This window comes from Phalacrocorax aristotelis, chromosome 1 (genome assembly GCF_949628215.1).
Source record: "Phalacrocorax aristotelis chromosome 1, bGulAri2.1, whole genome shotgun sequence".
Classification (NCBI taxonomy): Eukaryota; Metazoa; Chordata; class Aves; order Suliformes; family Phalacrocoracidae; genus Phalacrocorax; species Phalacrocorax aristotelis.
This window is the reverse complement of record NC_134276.1, coordinates 190463471-190485307: the sequence shown is the minus strand read 5'-3', so window position 1 is coordinate 190485307 and position 21837 is coordinate 190463471. Positions and strand designations below refer to the sequence as shown.

The 21837-nt window shown below is 38.9% G+C and overlaps 1 long non-coding RNA gene across 1 annotated transcript in view; it reads left to right on the top strand.

The window, feature by feature from the left end:
* Window positions 1-17641, top strand: part of LOC142051705 (uncharacterized) — a 51179-nt gene extending 33538 nt beyond the window's left edge. Inside the window, exon 6 of the long non-coding RNA XR_012658593.1 lies at window positions 3854-17641. This is a non-coding gene — a long non-coding RNA (uncharacterized LOC142051705). The remainder of the gene's footprint in view (window positions 1-3853) is intronic.
* Window positions 17642-21837: the final 4196 nt, after the last annotated feature.

The following is a 21837-nucleotide window of genomic DNA, read 5'->3' as shown; positions in this document are numbered from 1 at the left end:
GGGGAGTTTTAGGCTGGGTGAATGGGAGTCCCTGTGAACAGCACTCATACATTTTGCCCATCAGAAGAGTGGATAATGTGGTTTTTCATCTGAGAATTCTTAGGCATTCGAAAATGTTGCTTTTTTTATCAGTAGGTTGTTCAGCCTGCTTGATATTGCGGCTGCTTCGTTAACCAATGCCTGACTGCATCACACAAGCGATGTGGGTTTTGTATTATTAACGCAGTCCTGCACGGTGCTAAGCAAGACAGCCAGTGGGAATTGGTAAAGCTGGACACTTTATGAGACATGCTCAGCACCTTCCAGTACTGAGCCTTAAATAATGGTCTGGAATTAAAGCAGCATATTAAATTTCACAGTCATCTTCATAATCAGGTAGGGTGAAAGGTCATGATACATCCACCAATGCCCTGACACTGGCAAAGCTCCATCTATATGTATGAAAAGCAACAAAATGTAGTTTAAGAAATGTACTTTAAAAAATTGATCTAAAGACTGTAAAAGCATTCAGAAAGTATTTTAATATGCATTCTTTTGCGGAAGTGGTTCTATAAAACATAGATAGCTAAGAACAGAATGTATATAATAATTTATCTATGGCATGTTAATCTGAAACAAGAAAGTCTGTCATCTTTTTAGTGCAAATGAAACAGACAATCTTAATCTATTGGAGATGAATATTTCAATCCTTTCACAAGGAATTGAGATTATAGTGTGGTATCCAGTCAGCGATAACTTCAACATTCTAAATAATGTTCTTTCCAAAATAAATATTTTTATATTTAGAATTAACAGATAGGCAAATAATCAGTCACAGGCATACAGTATGCACATTTCCCTGGTATTAATGTCATATTTAACATTTTCTGGCGAAACAGTAGAAGGATTTTTTTTCAGGTAATTAGAATTTTTTTCAGGTAGTTTCTGTGATGAAAATTCTGCAGCCCTTATGTAGGCAAAAGTCTCAGTGAAACCAATAAATGTGTTTTTAAAGAAAGATGTTCCCAGGGTTTTAAATATAGCTATATAACCTTACCCTCTTAAACCACCTCTGTGCTTCTAGGAGATGGGAAGCGCTCTGTTATATAGACTCGGTCTGGAGCAAGTAGCCCTCGCGTATGATCCAGTTTCTTCCCGGGATCAGGAGTGGACTGAGTGATGGAGGAATTTGGCCCAATGTATGTAATGACAGTATAATCCTGATCAGCCACGCGTGTACTCATTTCAAGCTGCTGACTACACTGCTGAAATGCAGTATAGTATTTTGAGCTCTTAAGCTCTTTTCCAAATTTAATGCCAGATATTAGTCCTACTGAAATGAATGGGGAATGAGAAAAGTAACAAGTTACCCTTTTGGAAAAACAGATCTCAATTCCTTTTACAATGTTCACCACCTTTTTTCACAGTAAACCATAAAAAAATTAAAATCTTTATCAAGGGGCTGTAAGCTTTTTCCATCCAAAATAAAATCAATATATATGAAAACCTTTGAAATATTATGAATGTTTTTCTCTCTAGCCTTTATCTCTTTCACCTGCCTGAACCATTGTGGCTGCATTACATCAGGTGAGGCTGAGTGCACCTAGAAGGTACACTGATCCTTGGGACAGCTGAGTATTTCATACCTGTCCATCTCTACAAACCATCCACAAATATTTAAAACAGAAAGAAAACCTGCTGCTGCCATTCAGCAAGAAGTCTATTACGAATCCCTAGGTGGCATGGAAAGCATTTAGACTCATTTCATTCACATGTCAGGTAAAGACTTTCATTTAGAAGTGAGATGAATGCTGAATAATGGATCTTTTGAATAATGTAATTAAGAATTCATTAAAGCTGCCCTTAAAATAAAATCTCCAAAATGCAATGCATGTATATTTTCCCCCTCTAATGTACTAGAGAATCAAATGAATGAACAGAACATAATATAATACTGATGTTTACAAAATTTTCACATTTAAATTAGATGAACTCTCAATATAATACAACATATAATTTTTAATGGCTTCTGAGTAGGAACAATTAGGATTCTTGAAAGAGATTGGTATCCTTGTTAGGGGGAAAATGAATACATACAGACTAGTGATAATCTCTCTAAGTCTGGCTTTTTGCAGTATGTGTTTACTTGAAAATCTTGACTTCACTGAAGTCTATGAAAACTCTCACACTGATGTTTTTGTTTCCCTCAACATTTATACAACTGTTCTGAGTAAGCAATAATAATAATAATAATAATAATGATAATAATAGAGGTGATATGGGCTCGCACCCCAGCTTTCTGATTCCCAGGAAAGCAGCTCTCTCCTGTGAAATGTGGTCCAAGACTTTCTCTGTTTGCCACTATCCCCTCCAATTGCTGAAGACATTTTGTCTAAATTGCACATTGAACAGGAAAATGCAGAACACGCTCTCAAGCTGCTATTCAAACACGCACTGAATTATACATCCAGCATCTATCTAGGGACTGCCAAACCAGGAAAAAACAGTGATCCAAATGTTTGGGAGTGTATTCCCTACTCTTGCCAATGGGAAATCTGGGATGAGAATTGCAGAGGGCAGGACCATCACTGCCAAAGTAAGACTCCTTCCTGCAGCATCTTCCATCTGGTCCATGAGCAGGACAATATTCAGCATCAGGATTTTGAAGCAAAGCCCTGGCCTTTTTTTTTTCCACACACAACTTGAATTTGAAGGTGAATTTGGTCTATTAGAGGGTAAAGACTTGATCCAATTTGTGCACATGGATCTGTGCAGAGGGACAGGACTAGTTTCATGGGCCTTGACCTCTGGCATTCAAGAATAGGAGTGTCAAGGAAAAGATAGATTTTTAAGGATTTAATGATGACAGAAGCCCTTGACTATGCATAAGTGACTAAAATCAAGCTGGAAGTTAAATGTCTGACTAAGAATCTAAGCACACAAGACATTTATGTCACTGTTGAGTGGCTTAGAATACATGCCCAACTTTTACATGGCCAGTGTTAGTTAAGATGAATTTCTTTGAGGTTTGTCTTCAAACAAGAGAAAAAAGGGTGATGAATAGATTGAAGAAGCTGTTATGTTGACAGAAACAGGTGTACCCCAAGGTAAAACAGGGAAGAATAACTGCGTTGGCTACATTTAGGCTTATCTAACACAAATGTCCTTCTGGTACTCAAGTTACTTTTCATTTTTTGAAGAAAATATAGTTATTAGAAAGCAGGGTCAGAGAGGGCCAGGAGGAGGACTTAGCTCCCCTGTTCTTTTTTACAGATACTTGGCAAAATATTGGAGGTCCTTAACAACTCAGACAATATAGACCTACCTATAAAATATTACAGGCCAACAAACATTTTCACCTATTCTCAGGCCTGGTTTTGAAAATCTGTCTCTACTGTACCACAGAATCACCGAATCACAGAATGGTAGGGGTTGGGAGGGACCTCTGGAGATCATGTGGACACAGTGCTCCAAATGTGGTCTCACTAGGGCAGAGTAAAGGGGGAGGATAACCTCTCCCGATCTGCTGACCACACTCCTTCTAATGCAGGCCAGGATGTTGTTGGCCTTCTTGGCCACAAGGGCACGTTGCTGGCTCAGGGTCAGCTTGTTGTCCACCAGCACTTCCAGGTCCTTCTCAGCAGAGCTGCTTTCCAGTAGATCAGCCGCCAAAGTGCACTGGTGCATTGGGTTGTTCCTCCCCAGGTGCAGGACCCTACGCTTGCTTTTGTTGAACAAAAAATAAGAATAAAATTACAGTTCTACTATTCTGAAGAACAGCTCTTCACTATTCTTACTTCTATAGTAAGAATACCAGTTCTGCATAGCTAGTGATGGTGACAATCCTTTATCTTAATCCTTTTTCTCTTTACAGAAACATACGCAGAGATGTGGGAGGCAAGTCCATCCTGCCGTGAGTACTTGTAGTAATGCTGAATGAAAAACCTGTCATTACAGCAACCTCTGAGGAATTTGTTCATCAAGCTTCTCAGACTTGAGAAGTCCCTGATATACTTGCAACATGGTCTCAGTACAGAGGTCACCCAGGTAGCACATATGGGGAAAAGAACATAACAGACTTCATTTCAACAGCCCACAACCACACAGTTGTTTTTAAAGAGCCAAACTTGGCAAACAGAGATTTTATAACACTTGTTGCTGGAAAAAACTGAGAGGTTTCAAGTACACAAAGCTTTTTCTGGGCCTTCAGAAAAAAATCCCTCAAAATAAAATCAACATCAGTTGACATTATTACTAAATTGTTTTACCATATGTGTCAATATGTGGCCTCCTGAATGTTTATGAAAGGCTAACTCAGTTATTTACAGGGAAGATGGCTGTCACTCTCACAGGATGCAGTTCAATGGAAATTCTCAGTGGATATATTAGTGTGTGAAGCCTCCTGAACCTGACTTTCCTCCATACCTTTAAGTTTCTACCATGTATCAGCTGACTCTGTTTAGCACTGACCCCCAAATTTAACGTGATCTATTTTATCCGCTTTGCAAGAGACTAGGAATGCTCATGGAAATTACAATTACGTCTCAGCAGATTTGTGGAAATTTCCAGCAGTCACTTTTAAACTATTTTAACTCGGTAGCTTGCGATTATCAGACCATATTCAGCTTTTCTGCCAGCAGAGCCTGTCATTGAACTCCTTTTGCCCCTTCTGCTTTCCTAGTGGAGCATGAAAGCATACTGCAATGGTAAATTCACTGCATTTTGTAAAGCATCTTATGAAGCTCTTCTGAGAGAAGATACTACAGATGTGGAAAGTGTTCTCATTGGACTGTCACTTTTGGTGGGCAGAACAATTCTGCACAAAGAAATTTGAACGGAGGAGCAGAAGTGTCAGAAGGAAGGTAGACAGCTGCCAACACAACCACTTCCAAATTGCTCTTCTAAGTAAGACAAAGATGGTAATTTCTTTAAAACATTCCTCTCCTAGAGAAGTCTCTGCCGTTGCCATGTAAGAACCTTAAGGTTATTACGTTGATATGTAGGAACCTATGGAGCCTTCAGCTCAGTCCACATGGGCCTAATGGATGATTCTGCCCTGAAGGGGAGAGTCCATCATTTCATTAGGAACTTAGAAAAAAGGCCGTATTTGATGGCAGTCCCCTGATGTCACTTGTAGTTAATCAATTGCCATGTGTGTCAATCAGGCTAGGTTGAGCTACAGGCAACTCTTTTTATTTATGGCTAAGAGACTGGGAATAGCCTATGCAGCTGGGAAGCCAAGCAAACCCAAGGATTTTCCACAAGCTGGCAGTCAAGGAGGCAATTTATTGAGGTAGAAACCCCAGAGCAAGAAATTAAAAAAAAAAAAAAAAAGCAGTGATATGTTTTACATTACAGAATTTCTCTTGGTATGGGTATCAGCTTCTGAATATTTCAGCAACATTGCATCTCATCTCTCATCTACATATCCATTGAGAAGTGTTCAGCAGAAATTGCCCTTTGTTCTGCAGCACAGAATTAAACTGACTTGCAACTCACTGCTATACTTGGGCCCTGAAAACTGAATACGCTTTGTGATGATTGTAAAATGGTCTAATCCTCACTCTTGTCAAACTAAACTGCAGGATTATCATATGAAACTTTTTCGAATGTCCAGATTAATCACACATGACAATCAATCTTTTATTCTACCCAATAGAGACAATCTGTTTTATGCGTTTTTGAGGGTAAAAGGGTTATTTAGCAATTGAATTCTATGATTTGTGACACTTGTTTTGAATTACACATCATCTTGTCCTGGGAAACCACTAAAAGTAAGATGTAGTGCTGTGTCCTCCAGAGGCATCTACTTTTGCCTTCCTTTTGTGCATGTACATATTTATGTTTACATATACATATCTGTATAAAGGAATATATTCTTACCTGTTTACTCATCTAAGCAATAGGAAGTATGCAACACATTTGACATTGGCTTGATGTGATACAGAGTAAGTTAGAGCTATGTGCTGATGTCCAGAATGAGGCACTTCCAACTGTTCATTTCAATGGTTATATCATCACACTGTCAATTGCAAAAATATAAGGTAAGTGCTGCTTGTATTTTAGATTGATCTTGCTTTAGAAATACGAGTGACAGTTCCCACCATTAAAATAACAGGTTTCTAGATAAACACTAAATTCTCCATGTACTGAGGGCTGTATCTTTAACTTTTAGGTTATACTGTATGGTACAGTTATAATTAAACATGCTAAAATAATGATGGGAACAGTTGCCTAAGTTTCTAAAGACCATTTTAATTCACTAGTGTCCCAGATACTTTTTCCACAACTGTGTAGCCCGTGTGCTACAGAGCAAACTCTGCCCAGCCTGGCCAAGTCATGGCTTGAACCCTTCTGAAAAGAACCTCGGAACTAAGGATATTTATATACTATATACTATGGAATTAGTTACTGTATGCATACCATGTTTTAACAAATAATCTGCATGTTGTTTGACTGGCTGCTAGACTTCTGTTTTTTAATTTATTTAAATATATGCTATGACTCACCAAAACAATGAAACCTATACCCATCTGTAAATTGTCGTGTGCAGTTAAAAAGGCACCTTCAACAGTTTTATAGTTTAGATGTCAATAAATAACTGTACATTGAAAGCTTCAGACCAACATATCACTTAAGTATGAACTGCTCTTTAACCATGTGAACAGTCCCATCATGGGAAAAACTATTCCAATGTTATTGTTTCTAAGTTTTAGTGGTTTATTGTGACAAAGACTCATGAATCACAACAAAGGTTGTAGAACTTCTATTGGATAATTAACACCTCCCTAAAAACATTTAAGGCCATTTTGCTCTCATTCAGACAGTACACTTTTAGAATATGGAGTGTGGTTTATTGCAACAAGGTCCCTAAAGAAAAAATGAAAAAATATTTAAACATTTGTTGTAGGTTATATGATGAGAACTGCCGAGAAGACAAAAAGGTTATCCCTAGACCAGGGGCTGAAAACCTTAACAATCTTACAAAATACTGTTTTCTCCTGATTTTTTTCCCCATAACCTCATTTTCTACCCCTTGTTCATTTCTCAGTTGTTGAAAGAAAAATACAAAAGAAATCTTCATATAGATAACCAGTAGGATGCCAGAAAGGGCTTTTTTCAGTCAGAAATGGTGTAGTACCCTCTGGATAATCAATTGTCCCTGCAACACTTTAGGATTTTTCATGCACTGAGATGCAAACTGAGCAATGTCTCCATTTTTTTTTCCCCCTGTATAGTTTGTTAATACTGGAAAGGCAATTGGACAGTGGGGCCTCCTCATTCTTGGCTCTATTTCAAAAGCAACTTGAAATGCCCTGACAGCAGTTCTTCTCACAAAGTAACGTTAAGGTTGTGACACGGACCAACAAAAGCCTGACACACTGTCGTTAGCTTACCCTGTTGTGCTTAGGTAACGGTGGAGCCTCAGATCTGTGTGTGATGTTAGCATTATATGTTCTTCAATAACAAGGCACCAGAGGACGAATTGAACGTAGAATGTCGTCTTTAACTTTGAATTCCTAAGTTTAGGCTACCTTCTTTCTTTAATATTAAAGACCGACTCTGCATTAATTATACAAACCCATTGATAATAAACATATTAGTTCCTCAGAGATGGTTAGTACTTAAATGTAATATTTTCAAAATGAGTATGTTCTGCAAAAATGCAGCAATAAAGTCACTGAAGTGTTCTTTTACGCAGTTATTCTGATGTATTAAAAATCCTGGCCATAAGCTGGCATCCACAATCAAATTTCCCACCTGTCCAGCAGTGTTCAAAACTGGGATTTTGTTCTAAATACATTTCTGGTTTTAACTAACCAAAAACCCACCATAAATTGTTTCCCTTATAAATTTCATGGGACAGTTAATCCAGATCTGGAATTTTGGGACTGAGTTTCACGACAGCCATGGTAAAATAATAAAAATAATTAGATCGAGTACAGCACAAGTAATACCCTCATATTTTTGTAAAATTGGCTAATATCAATCACTGTGTAAACCACTCCTGCCTGTTACTGCTTAGCAGTTTCCAGTGTCTGTAAAAAGAGAACTCACATGTTTCTTTGTAAAGCCAAAGAAAAATTGGCTCCTCAAAGATAACAAATTCAGTATTTTTACACTCTCCAGTTACTTTAAGTCAAAGTATTAACTGTGCTTCTCTTCTTACATTCACTGTGTTAGTGTGTTAAGGGTTTTTTCCCCCAAAAAAAATCTTAACTCTTATTTTTCATGTAATTATATGAACATGCTCAAGAAACACAGTTTTGCAAGCTTTTAGCTGACCTGGTTGCTTTGAGACTAGGATCACATGCAGACTTAAAATTTCTGGATCAGAAAATGATAGCTAAGCATAGTACACCAGCGTGTTGTTTTTCAGAAAGGGGAAGGATGCCATTCATTTCACTGCCTGGTATTAGGTGATTTAATAGCCATTTGAGGTGCTGTGTCTGGGAAGAAAAAGCTCCGATCTTTCAGAATCACTTTCGTGGAACCTTTCTTTCTTCTTGTGTTAACGTTACATTATGTGAATGAGGTATAAGCTTTAATTCCTGGAGTAGGTACTCATTGTTCAGAAAATTTGTGGGCAGAACAAGGAAAATTTGCTTTGTGAGCTCCCTGTGGGAACCAAATGACAAGCTCTGTCTTCTCCACAAGAGGAAATAGCTGGCATGGTATTATCCAGTTCCTGAGACAACATTTTTCACCCTTTTATCTCTTTACCCCTTCCTCAGAAATCTTGCCCAATCTATAGCAAGCATCTTTCATCTTTGACTCTTGATCTTAAAGCAATTGAGAATAAATGCTGTTAAAAAGAATATCACAGAGTATCCTGTAGGATTCAGTCCTTTAAGATAGGGTCATCCGGGGGGAGATGAGGGAATTTTCCTTTTTGCAGGGAAAGAAGAAGTTAGGTTGGAATTTGACAAATATTGACATCTGCATCTGTGCAGGTCCTCTTTGGCTTCCTTTATAGTCAGTGGAGAGAAACCGGCACTTCTGGCCTGCAATTAATGTAATCCTTGGGTAGAGGTCTCAGGTAAGTGAAATGAATTCTCCCCTGCCATTGCACCCTGGGACAAGTTCAGATTAATTCAGATCCCACCTGAAGTTAGGTGGATAATTTCCACCCTTAAAGTCTGCCCTAAAATCACCAGCGTTAAGTAGGGACTTCCGAAGTTGTTACAGATAACTTTGCAGGAATTATTATTTTGCACATAAATAACCTTGAACTCACATAAATTTCACCCTTTAATGGTACCAGTATTCAAAAATAGTTCCTCATATAACTTGACCCCCTCAGATAACTGAGTCTAAATCAGACATGGATGTGGTGGCTAATCAGCAGCACAGGGGTTATTAAGGTATATGAAGCATAGCACAGAGGTTTGGGGAAAAGGACTTACTGGGTAAAAAAACAAAACAAAAAAAAAAGAAATACGGTCTCCCTTCATCATATTCATTGTTGCTTATAATCATCTCTGCTGAAGCACAGAGTCTTGCTTGTTTGTTTTATAAATAACCCCTGGTTCGTGCATAAGAAAATATATTAAGTATTCTAAGAATGATGCCTTTTCTTCTCTGTGTAGCAGAGAGTCAGGGGTCAAATTCTCAGCTGCTGTAATCCCCTTTGGACTTATTCTCATTCATTATTGAAATGGGCTAGATCCTGGGCTCATGTAAGCTGGCGTAGCCGTATTGAAATCAGTGGAAATGCATTGTTTTTTCAGTAGATGAAAACCTGGTCCTTGAAATGCAGTAATTTTGACTGAGCACGCCAGGTTGAATTATTTTCAGTATTTAGCAATGTCTGGCATTTTCTTTACGAGCCTATCTTATTGCCATTCACTGTACCTAAAAAAAAAATCCCTACAGTAATGTTAAAACACTGAGTGGCAAAACAACAGCCTCAGTATCTGCTTTCACTCTTTGCCCAAAATAATTTATATACTATAGTCATCTGTCTGAGGATGATGTTTTGCCACACAAAACATCACTTCTGTTGTTTAGTAACAGCAGCAGAGTCCCTGGCACAATTTTTAAAAATCTTTTTTAACATTAAGAGGCACTACAGTGCGCAGATCATCTCAGTGGAATAATGCACTGGTGCAGAGGAGCACTAAATCAAATGATAAATTGAGTGTAACATCGATTATGTTAGCTATGCATAGAAATATATACATTTGATGGTCATTATGACACATGAATGTTCAAGACGAAAAGTGAAAAATACATTTCAAATTCTGTATATGTGAAAAACTGACAATGATCTGTAATTTGCGTCTAGCATTAAATTCTATAAATCTGCTGGTGTTTTCAACATTGAAAGCCTGATTCTAAATGGAAAGGTCATTATCATTATTAAGTTTTATAAGAAAATCAGTACGTGTACTAGTATCTATTTAATAACTGAGACATCATGAATGTCAGACTTAACACACTTTGCTGGGTGCTAATAACTCTTTAAGTGTACCCTTGACTCGAGTCGAAGGCAGTATTGGAATTTTTATATTATCTGAACTGCCTGATAGCATTTAAAAGTACTTCCATAATAGCCAGGTAAAAATATAGTGACTTCACACAACTTTACCTAATTTTGCTCCTGTTTTAAAGGTTAAGCTAAACTCCTTGCTCCCCCCTTGTATAAGAACTGGATGTGCAGGCAGCTGAGTCACAACGGACCTGTCCTACTTAACCATTCCCTCATTTTTATTGGAGCATATTGTGCTTCCTGAGAAAAGTATGTGTCAGTAATGACAACAAAATGAAGCCTTTTGTACCCAAAATAAGTGCCTGACAAAACAATATTTGCATCAGTGTCAAAATTGCTTTTTGAAATGTCTTGGTGGAATGGTGCTATCTAAATATAAAATATGTATTTATTCAGCATTTTTCAAACTTTTGTAATTCCCGCATTATATTATCTCTAATTCAAGTCGAGTGTTAAGTTGATACAGCTTGTTTCTTTTTCTATTATATATTTAAATTAAAAATTGGAAGATGTAATTTCTATTAATGAGTTTTGTAGGGGTCTTTTAGTATTGTGTCCCTAGGCGAGTTCCTTACTTGATATGAAGTCCTCATAAGAGGTGCTTGTGCACTTGATTAATTCATAAATGGTGTTGAGGGCTGCATATTTGCACAATTCTTGTTAAATCATGGAAGTCTGCTATTTCTCTGTACAATGCATTGCCAATTGTGGTGCTCATATTATGCACCTAATCACAACTCTACAAGTCCCATATTTTCAAAGTAGTCTCATCTATGAAACATTCATCTCCTATGGTAAAGGTCAAGGTCCCTTGGCAACATTTATAACAGTTCCAAAGCAAAATAGGCAGACAAAAAGAATATTCAGTTTGCTGAAAAAGTGAGATCAACAAAAGCAAATGAGTAGCCAAAAATATCAGAAAGTTTCATATCACTGAAGAGAGCTTTTAGCAGATAATATTAATTCAATATTGATCTACATTAGATATGACAATACAAAAGTATTGATATCTGTAGATATTTAGTCAGGCATTGAGATGGGAAGTAAGGCTAGTTACAAATGTCTATGAAGGTTGCAATACTCTTTCCTGACTGATAAAATGTAAGTCTACTGGAAGAAAGACCAGGGAATAAAATCCAGAAGTTTCTTCCAACTAATTTGTGTAGACAAGGTACAGTGTTTTTTTAATGAAGCCAAGAGCACTGACCACTTGCCAACATCATCTGAGAATTCACCAGTATGTGAGGGCTACAGTTAACAAACCAGTTTGCCAGGATATTGAGGGAAGGGAACAGAAATGGGCAAAAGCACTGCTGTAATATGCTCCCCTGAAAGCCAGAGTGTTGTTGGCTAGCTATTGCAATATAAAACTGGACCTTATTTATTTCTGTGCAAACAAGAGGACAGTTGTTAAATTATTTTGCTAAACGCACCATTCATTTGAAAGACACAGCCTGTTCTATATTGTTACTGTTGATACTATAGCAGGAGCTCTGTTCTACATGCAGACTTTTTCTTCAAGGCAGTAAGCCTTCAATTTTCTTTTCATTCATGATCTAGAAGACATTATCTTGCTCTCTAACCTTGTGGCCAAAGACCTTTACGTCAGAGAAGGATACCTAAGGTTCTCACCTCTCATCTGCGAAATATATCCACTTTATGTTGGTATGGATTTTTTTTTTAAAAAAAGCATAAATTATTCTTAAGGCACAAATAGAAAGCTAAGTTGATGGGTTGATTATTAGTTTCTAATGCTTCCTGTTTTGTCTTTTTGGCCATTCACTTCTTTTAATGTTATTAAAGGACAGGGAACTCAATAAAATATGGGATCACCCCAGCAGTATTTAAATGAAAGACACAAGCTTAGCATGGCCAAGATTGCAAGTCATTATATACCAATGGGTTAGACTACCTTGGAAGTATATTTCTAGATTATGCCATTTATCTGTCTCTTCTTTTGTGGTTAAAATATTTAATTTTGACCTTGGTTTTAATCTGGGATTGGCTTCTTTTCCTGGTCTAAATAAGCACAGGAGAATTTCACAAAATACAGATTTCTTTCTACTCCACTTTTCAGCCACTTGTCAAACAATGGGATGGTCAATGTACTCAGCTTAGTTGTAAATATTGCTAAAAAACGGGAAAAGTCCTGGCACTGACAGCACTAAACTAAAAAAACCCTGTATTAAATACTTTACTTTGAAGATCTAAAACATAAGCAAGATCAGTTAAAAAGTAAAAAAAAAAAAGATTAAGCCACAACAGAAAAATGAAATTGAAGTAGACCCAACTCCTTGTGTCAGAAAATGTGAAAGCCAACTGAATAGTAGAGGCTACATTCAGGTAAAGTCTTAAGGATGGACCTAACTTTGAGCTCGTGAACAGCTGTATTAACTCAGGTGAGACTGCTCAATTGCTTGGAGACTTGTGTGTGAATAAGGTACTTCACTGAATCAAGGCCATTGTGCAAGAAGAATACAGTGTCAGTGTATAACAACCATGCTCCCCAGGAAGGAAATTTTTTGTGTGAAAAAGAACTGTTGTTATAGAGGCTGCGTACGATCAGGCTGCACAGTGTTCTTTGTTTCAACCCACTAGGGTGCTGTCTTTTCCCATATTATTATTATTGCATGCTCTGCAGTAATTTAACATCTCAGAAAGCTAATAGTTCTCCTTAAATTGTAGCCTGCATACCATTACTGATAGTTACAGTAGAGTGCAAAGTCTATTTGCACACTACACATCCTATAGTGGGGTTTTTTTGCAAATCAAAGAACATCAGTGGAAAAACACTTTATGCCCAATGTCTCAGAAGTACTGGATCAAATTCAGCCTCTGAGGTATGCCAAGGAAAATCTCTTTGCAGCTGATGGGTGATGCTTCTACTTTTATCAGTAATGAGGTACCAAATATAGTTTATTGCATAAATAGCACCAGAGATGCTTCAAAAAGGGACAGAGCACAGTCCCTACTGTATCTGCTTTGTGCGACCTCAATAGCATAAAGAAACTTAGTTTTGTGTAGGAGTAGTAGTACACAGTGAGGTGTATCTGGCATTACACTGGCAGCTTTACATCCTGTCAGAAAACAGAATTTAATAGGGGAATGTGTTGGTTTCGGCTGGGGTAGAGTTAATTTTCTTCATAGTAGCTAGTATGGAGCTATGTTTTGGATTTGTGCTGTGAACAGTGTTGATAATACAGGGATGTTTTAGGTACTGCTGAGCAATGTTTACACAGAGTCCAGGCCTTTTCTGCTCCTCATACTGTCCTGCCAGCAAGCAGACTAGGGGTGCACAAGAAGTTGGAAGGAGACACAGCTGGGACAGCTGACCCCAACTGACCAAAGGGATAGTCCATACCATACGATGGTCAGCAATAAAACTAGGGGGAAGGTTGGCCTGGCAGCTGCTGCCTGGGGACTGGCTGGGCATTGGTCAATTGGTGGTGAGCAATTGTTTTAATTTGCATCACTTGTCTTTCCTGGGTTTTATTTCTCTCTCTTTATTATTTTCCTTTTCATTACAGTTATTATTATTATTGTTATTTTTATTTTATTTCAACTATTAAACTGTTCTTATCTCAACCCATGAGTTTTCTCACTTTTACCCTTCCAATTCTCTTCCCCCCATCTTGCTGGGGGTGGGGAGTGAGTGAGTGGCTGTGTGGTGCTTAGTTGCTGGCTGGGGTTAAACATGACAGTCCTTTTAGGAGCCAATTGTGGGGCCGTAGGGTTTGAGATAACAACAGATTGACCAAAGCGTATTAGGAAGGATTTATATCTGTTAACAGTTGTGGGTCATGATATTGATTCATCTGTTCTCAATATCAGTTTATCTAATCTGTGCCATGCTCTTTATTTTTCTGTTCATGTTAAAGATTGTTGTTGGCTTTTGCAGTTTGCTGTGCTCTGAAGTGATTAGCGATGTTTTGCCTGGAAAATAGTTCATGCAATAGCACTTGGGCCAGTCTGGACAGGACAAGATATGAAAAATGTGCTTTACATCTCAGCCATGGATAACAGCCCCACCTGAAGCCTCTGGCAGAAAGTACCAGGGCACACCTGAGGTTGACCTCTAGGGTTTCAGTGATGGGGATATAGGGGATCTGAAGCCCATTACACTCCAACTGAAAAATACTAGCAGCATAGGAAGGAATTCAAGCTGCTTCAGAAATGGTTGGTACTGAAGCACAGCTCTTTTTCATACCTCCAATGCCTGTGCTCAGCTGGATGTTCAAAGGGAGGACCTCCTCTCTGTATCATGCAACTGATGCTACATGGAGTAAGTGGGTCATGCTGATAATGTAACAAGCTCGAATGGGAAACCCCAAGCCTGGAATCATGGAAGCGATCGTGGGCTGGCCAGAGGGCCAAAATTTCGGAGCATCACCAGAGGAAGTAACCCATGCTGAAGAGGCCCCTCTGTATAATAAATTACCAGAAAATTAAAAGCAATATGCCCTGTTCCTAGTGTATTGTGGGAAAACATTGATGGTAAAAAGCTACTGTGTGGAGTCCTATACAACAAGTTGCAGAAACTGCTGAAGGAGAAGGTGAATTGAGTCAGTTTGCAGAGGAGGTGAAAGCCATCCAGCTGGCTTTAGATATTGCTGAATGAGAAAAATGGCCAGTACTGTATCTGTTAACTGACTCATGGATGGTGGCAAATGCTCTGTGGGGGTGGCTACAGCAATGGAAGCAGAGCAACTGGCAGTGCTGAGGCAAACCCATCTGGGCTGCTGAATTATTGTAAGATATTACTGCCCAGGTAGAGAACTTGGTTGTAAAGGTATGTCACATAGGTGCTCACATACACAAGTGTTGTGGCACTGAAGAACATCAAAAAGTGAACAGGTGGACCAGGGTGCTAGAATTGAAGTAGCTCAGGTGGATCTGGATTGGGAACATAAGGGTGAGCTATTTATAGCTCAACGGCTCCATGACACATAAGAACATTTAAGAAGGGATGCAACATACAGATTGGCTCGTGATTGAGGGGTGGACTTGACTATCGATGCCATTGCACAGGTAATCCATGAATGTCAAATGTGTGCCATAATCGCATAAGCTAAGCGGCTAAAGCCTTTTAGGTATAGAGTATGATGGCTGAAATATCAATATGGGGAAGACCAGCAGATGGATTATATCACACTACAATGAACCCGCCATGGCAAGCACGCTGTGCTTACAATGGTGGAAACGACTACTGCATGGTTGGAAACATACCTTGTGACCCATGCGACTGCCTGGAATACTATCTTGGGCCTTGAAAAGCAAGTTTTACAGCAACACAGCACCCCTAAAAGAATTGAATTAGACAATGGGACTAATTTCTGAAACAACCTCATAAATACCTGGGCCAAGGAGCATGGCATTGACTGGGTGTACCATGTCACCAGCCTCCGGGAAAATTGAATGATACATTGGACTGTTAAAACTACACCGAGAGCAATGGGTGCTGGGACATTCAAGCATTGGAATACATATTTAGCAGAAGCCACTTGGCTAGTTAACACTAGAAGATATGCCAGTTGACCTGGCCCTTCCAAATCAAAACTCCTGTGCACTGTGGAAGGAGATAAGGTCCCTATAGTACATAGTAGGGAACTTTTTGGGGAAGCCAGTTTGGGTTATTCCTTCCTCAAGAAAGGGTAAACCTATTTGTGGGATTGTTTTTGCTCAAGGACGTGGGTGCATTTGGTCGGTAATGCAAAAAGGTGAGGGAGTTCAATGTGTATGTTAGGGGGATTTAATCCTGGATGAAAATAATCCCTGATTTGAGTTGCATGTTATGGGAATTACTATAGCAGGAAGCCCTTGTTGTTAGCCAGGCTAGGAGCACAGGGAGGAATTAACTGAAATGTTAAACCCTATAACCTGGCCCAAAGGGACCAGGGTGGAGACTATCATGATATACCTTTAAATTTTAAACCATTATTTGAGTTGCATGTTACAGGAATTACTACAGCAGGAACCACCTGAGCCAACGGAGGAGAAGCCTTACAAGAAGCAGTGCCTGTGCAGCAGGGACTGAACTGAACTGGCTTTGGTGTCCAGTAATTCCACACAACACACCACATCTCCTCTCCTGAGTGACTACCAGAACAGATGGAGCCCAAAGTCATGGACTGAATTAACTCAATGGATATTTTGTGGGCATTTGTGGACGTTCTACAGACATTTCACAGGGGTGGTCCATAGACTAAGGGAATGAAATATGTGTTTTGTATCAAAGGATGGGAAGGTGGGTGGTGATTAATGAGGATGTATTGGATAGTGTGGGACCTGAGCATGACATAAATGGTATGGAGTAAAGAGTGGAGAATGTGCTGGTTTTGGCTGGGGTAGAGTTAATTTTCTTCATAGTAGCTAGTATGGAGCTATGTTTTGGATTTGTGCTGTGAACAGTGTTGATAATACAGGGATGTTTTAGGTACTGCTGAGCAATGTTTACACAGAGTCCAGGCCTTTTCTGCTCCTCATACTGTCCTGCCAGCAAGCAGACTAGGGGTGCACAAGAAGTTGGAAGGAGACACAGCTGGGACAGCTGACCCCAACTGACCAAAGGGATAGTCCATACCATACGATGGTCAGCAATAAAACTAGGGGGAAGGTTGGCCTGGCAGCTGCTGCCTGGGGACTGGCTGGGCATTGGTCAATTGGTGGTGAGCAATTGTTTTAATTTGCATCACTTGTCTTTCCTGGGTTTTATTTCTCTCTCTTTATTATTTTCCTTTTCATTACAGTTATTATTATTATTATTGCTGTTGTCTTTGTTGTTATTATTGTTGTTATTGTTATTATTATTATTTTTTATTTATTTATTTCAACTATTAAACTGTTCTTATCTCAACCCATGAGTTTTCTCACTTTTACCCTTCCAATTCTCTTCCCCCCATCTTGCTGGGGGCAGGGAGGAGCGAGCAGCTGTGTGGTGCTTAGCTGCTGGCTGGGGTTAAACTATGACAGGGAAACAGTCAAAGATGCTGTTTTACTGCTTTACTGTTTTACTGCTACTTCTTAGAGCTACTGTAGTACAATTTAGTTGTAAGGGTATCTGTGGATAGCTATATTGTGGTCTATAAAGGGAGCTTACAGTTTGTTGCAGACAGAATACTCTGTGATTCTGGAGTGCTCCGGTTATATGTGTCCAAGCAGTGTAGCAGGGACACTTGCTTTGGTTCTTCTACTAATACCATCTGACACACTGCCCTGGGGGGCCCTGCTGGGAGGTTGGTTATTGCCGAACTCTTAAATGGTCAAGCTTCAGTTTTATATGTCACCATATGGACAGAGATTAAGCAAAACGTAACAAGGCTTGCACTTAGTAAAATAAAAAGGAGCTGACATCCTTCTTAACTGCTTTCACAGAGATCCAACAAATGAGCACAAATTATAAACTTCTAGGGCAAAAGCAAAACTATGGTCTTTGCAGTGACAGAATCAGGCCATCATCCTGCCCCAAAATTTCCATCAAAACAGAAAAGTGTGGAAATGTAACACTGAATGATTATTCACATTACAGTATAAGCCTGACATGAACACCAAGCAATCAAGACTGATGGTCAGGGGAAGGCTTCAGTGGCTGCTCAAATCAGTTGTCCAGGTGATGTAATCTGGGATCAGCTCACAAAAAGCCATACTTCAGATACTATGAGCTGTGTTTCTACAGAGCTTTAGAATTTACTATGTGGTCTAGATGCAACAGGTAGTAAAAAAAAAAAAAGAAAATCTCATGTCTTAAGTTTCAGTGGTCCTCCAGCCTATATTCCAGATTAATTTGTCAATTGTGTACTGAGTGTCTTAACAGTCCTGAAACGTCCTTGGAAAAAGGTCACATCACAAGTCTTCTGGTTAGTTATGCTGCCATAGCTAAACTGTTTGGTACCTGTGCTTAGGATGTATCCCTAACTTTAATTATTTAATTATTAATTTAGTGTATGGTGCAATTTAGTGTAGTTTTCGTGGTTCCAGTTTGCTTTGTACTTATACCCAGAGAATTGAAGTATGCACTGAAGACACTGCTGGTAGACTCTGAGCAGCTTCCCTCTTGGTGGAAGCGCAGCTGAAGCCGTGTCCATGGTCAGTCCTCTAACATGCCTCATTGCAATGTAGACACAAGGTCATCCAACATTCAGGTCCCTGCACATGCACAGTGTGTGCCTGGGCCAGGCACATGCCCTGAACTGTCATTGCTGAAAAGGTATTATGCAGGCTTAGATTCTTAGAGCCAGAACAGATAAAAATCAAAGCCTAGAACTTTCCTCTCTGCAGTACACCATACGACAACATAAACACGTCCATAAAGCCAGTTCGGGTTCCTCAGCACTTCAGTTCGCAGTGTAGACAGTATGGTTCAGTATGGGAGTGGACAGACAATTACCATAATTTCTGTTTTATCACCTCTGTCTGCAATTATCTAGTGCTTCCTTTTGAGGGGAATAAGGGCATAATCACATTCCCCTTCCAGTTGCGCTTTCCTACTTTGCCAGGCTGTACAAAGTTGCTGGTAACCAGGAGTGAGTCTACCTTTGCTCATTCTCACTGGCTAGCCCCTGATGGTTGAAGCTTGGGGGTTTAGTCTCAAACTCTTTCAATATTTTCTGTGTGACTGATCAAGGCAATGTGGCTATGTTAACATTAGTAAACAGTGTGGAGCAAAAGGAGCAGATGTCTAGAGTAAAACAGTTGATTCTGAGGACCTAAATTCTTCACTATACACACTTGTGTATTTTTTGCTTCAGATTAGCCCTAGCTTGGTCGCATGGATTGACTGCCCTTTTGTGGCTGCAGAACATCAGGTGTGCTCCTAGATGCATCTTGGGGTACTGTGTAAAGCTAAATAGTCTTTGAAGGAACCTCACAGGAATGGTAGTAGTCAGAATTTTGCTGTGCAGAAACTTTACTATCATTGCTGGCACCGATGTTAATCTGGATGAGAACAGGTTAGGCAGTCTGCAAATGCACAGAAACTAATCCCTTCATCCATGGCTCTGAGCATTGTGGTGAATGGCAGGACCAGCACGAGAGGATGACCAGCACTTGGACTAGTTAGAAGATTATGAATTGGAGACTTTGGTGATGCAAATGGCAGCAGATAAATGGAATAGTAATCTCAAAATCTTTCTTCTTTCAGACAAAATCTCCAGTAATCTCAGATCTTTTGTTTTGACAACATTGAAAACTGGAAAAAATAAAACTGAGGGAGCGAACGTTAAGCCAAGTATTTAAAGAAGTACCTTGGAGCTTCCCATGTGTATTTTCCTCTCCCACTGAATGTTCCCTGATTTAGCCAGCTTTTGGAAACTCCCAGTTACCAGTACTGGATTACAGAAAATTTAATCCAATGTGAGCAATAATCCATCCCAAAATGCACAGTTTTTTCAAGAAATAATGGAGATAGGAATGTCCATATGTGTGTATGTCTCACAGTATAACCAGTCAGTCTATTACAGAATAAGATTAATTACATAAACTTTGAATTTGTTCGGGAGAGCATTTCATTCTGAAGATGAAGCAAGGGAGACAAAAATGCAGCAGGAAAATTCTTGGCTCTCCTAAAGTCAATGGGAGCTTTCAGAGGAGCCAGGACTTCATCTTGTATGTTTTGTTTTTCTTCAGATGTCAGTTACCTGCATACAACATAAATACGATGTGGTCAGAGAAGTGTACAGTGAATGGCTGAAACAGTTAACAAAATCAATAAATGTGGGGAAAGTAGATGAAAACATAAACCAGACTGAGATATTTTTTCCAGACCAAGATTTTTAAGTCTTCTGTATTTTGTCATTTGTTAAACCACAAATAGTTATAAACAGAGCTGCAGTTCAGAGAGTCTTTGTTTCTAACATAAACAAGGTATAGGGCATAGCTCTGTATGTCAGCCAAACATGACTATAAGTTACAAAAATGATATATATGTATAAAAGAAGTGTCAGACCCTAATTGAAAAATCGTATTTGGACATGAATAAATATAAGGAACACACTTAACTCCAGAAAGGCGGTAAGCATTTAACAGAAAATAACCCAGATTAAATTAACGCATGCATTATACTGTATCTGTGAAATTAATTAAATTCTATATACTGAAGCTCAGAAACTGGGGAATTTTGCACCATTTAGGTAACACTATTCATACTGGTGTGTCTGTCCAAGTTGAGGAAGCTTGTACTTATAAAAACCTATACTGATCATATGTAACATTTAATTTAACTAGATCTAGGAGCAGAATAGCAGACTGTATCAAATTGGATTAAATATACAGCAGAATTTCTTTTTTTAACAGACAAGCTTTCCACAGTCATTAATAGGAATAATATCTTTCAGCTAAAATGGCTGTATTTCTTAATAACCAGGTTATATCACAAAACCCCAAGTCTGTAAAGTACTCCTTTAAATACTGATCTTTTCACTTAATTTACTTCTTCCTAAAGTAACATTTTCTGACCAACATGAACAGTTACTTTCAAATCATTACTTTAAATTCTTTTACAGTTTGTTATTTAAAGCTAAAAAGAAATAAAGTTCTCAGGTAAGTCTTTTAGCCCTCAAGTGTTTTTGTGCTGCAGGCTCGTTTAGCTGCGTACTGGGTCACAGCAGTCACTGCGGTAAACAATGTTCCAAACTTCCAAAGCCTGCAGAGGTCAGTATAGCAACATCAACAAGACATTATATAGCTTCACTGAATAGATTAGCAGTCACAAATATTTATTTTCAAAATGCAAATATGTTGTACTGTTCTGCCTGTTACTGTAACTGTGGGACTACTATGGCATGTGATGGTTATTCCTGCAAACCTCATATAATATCGCAGATGCTAGAAGTTTTACAGATATATTTTTGCATTTGCTTTTGTTAATCGTGAAAGGGTTAAATATATTTTTCTTGAGAGTGTTTGAGAAAAGTTGGATGGGCATTATGGAAAACTTAAGCACACTCTCGGAAGCTGTCTTCTCCGTGTTGCCCTGTCAATGACCTCCGCTGTGACATTGAAGGAATACCCTCCGTGTGGGTGAGAAGTAATTTGCTTCAATAGCTCTTCTGCCCCAGACATGTATAAAAAGGAGACTGTAAACATATACCCCGCGTTTTCTTTGGCACTGACTGAGCTGACACCATCAAAGTCATCTGGAGCAGAACTTTTAGATGTTTGTGACAAACTAGAGCAGGACGAATGATCCAACCAGTAAATGTTAAGCTCCAAGCTCTGTGCAATAAAATCTCCAAAACTGAAAGGAAGTGGCAGATAAATAGTGCTAATCAGGCCATTGAACAATACCGTTTTAATTTTATTTACCCTCTTGGCCAGCTTTTCATGACCTGCCCACTTATGTCACTAAAAAGCAGTTACATTAGTGTTTCACT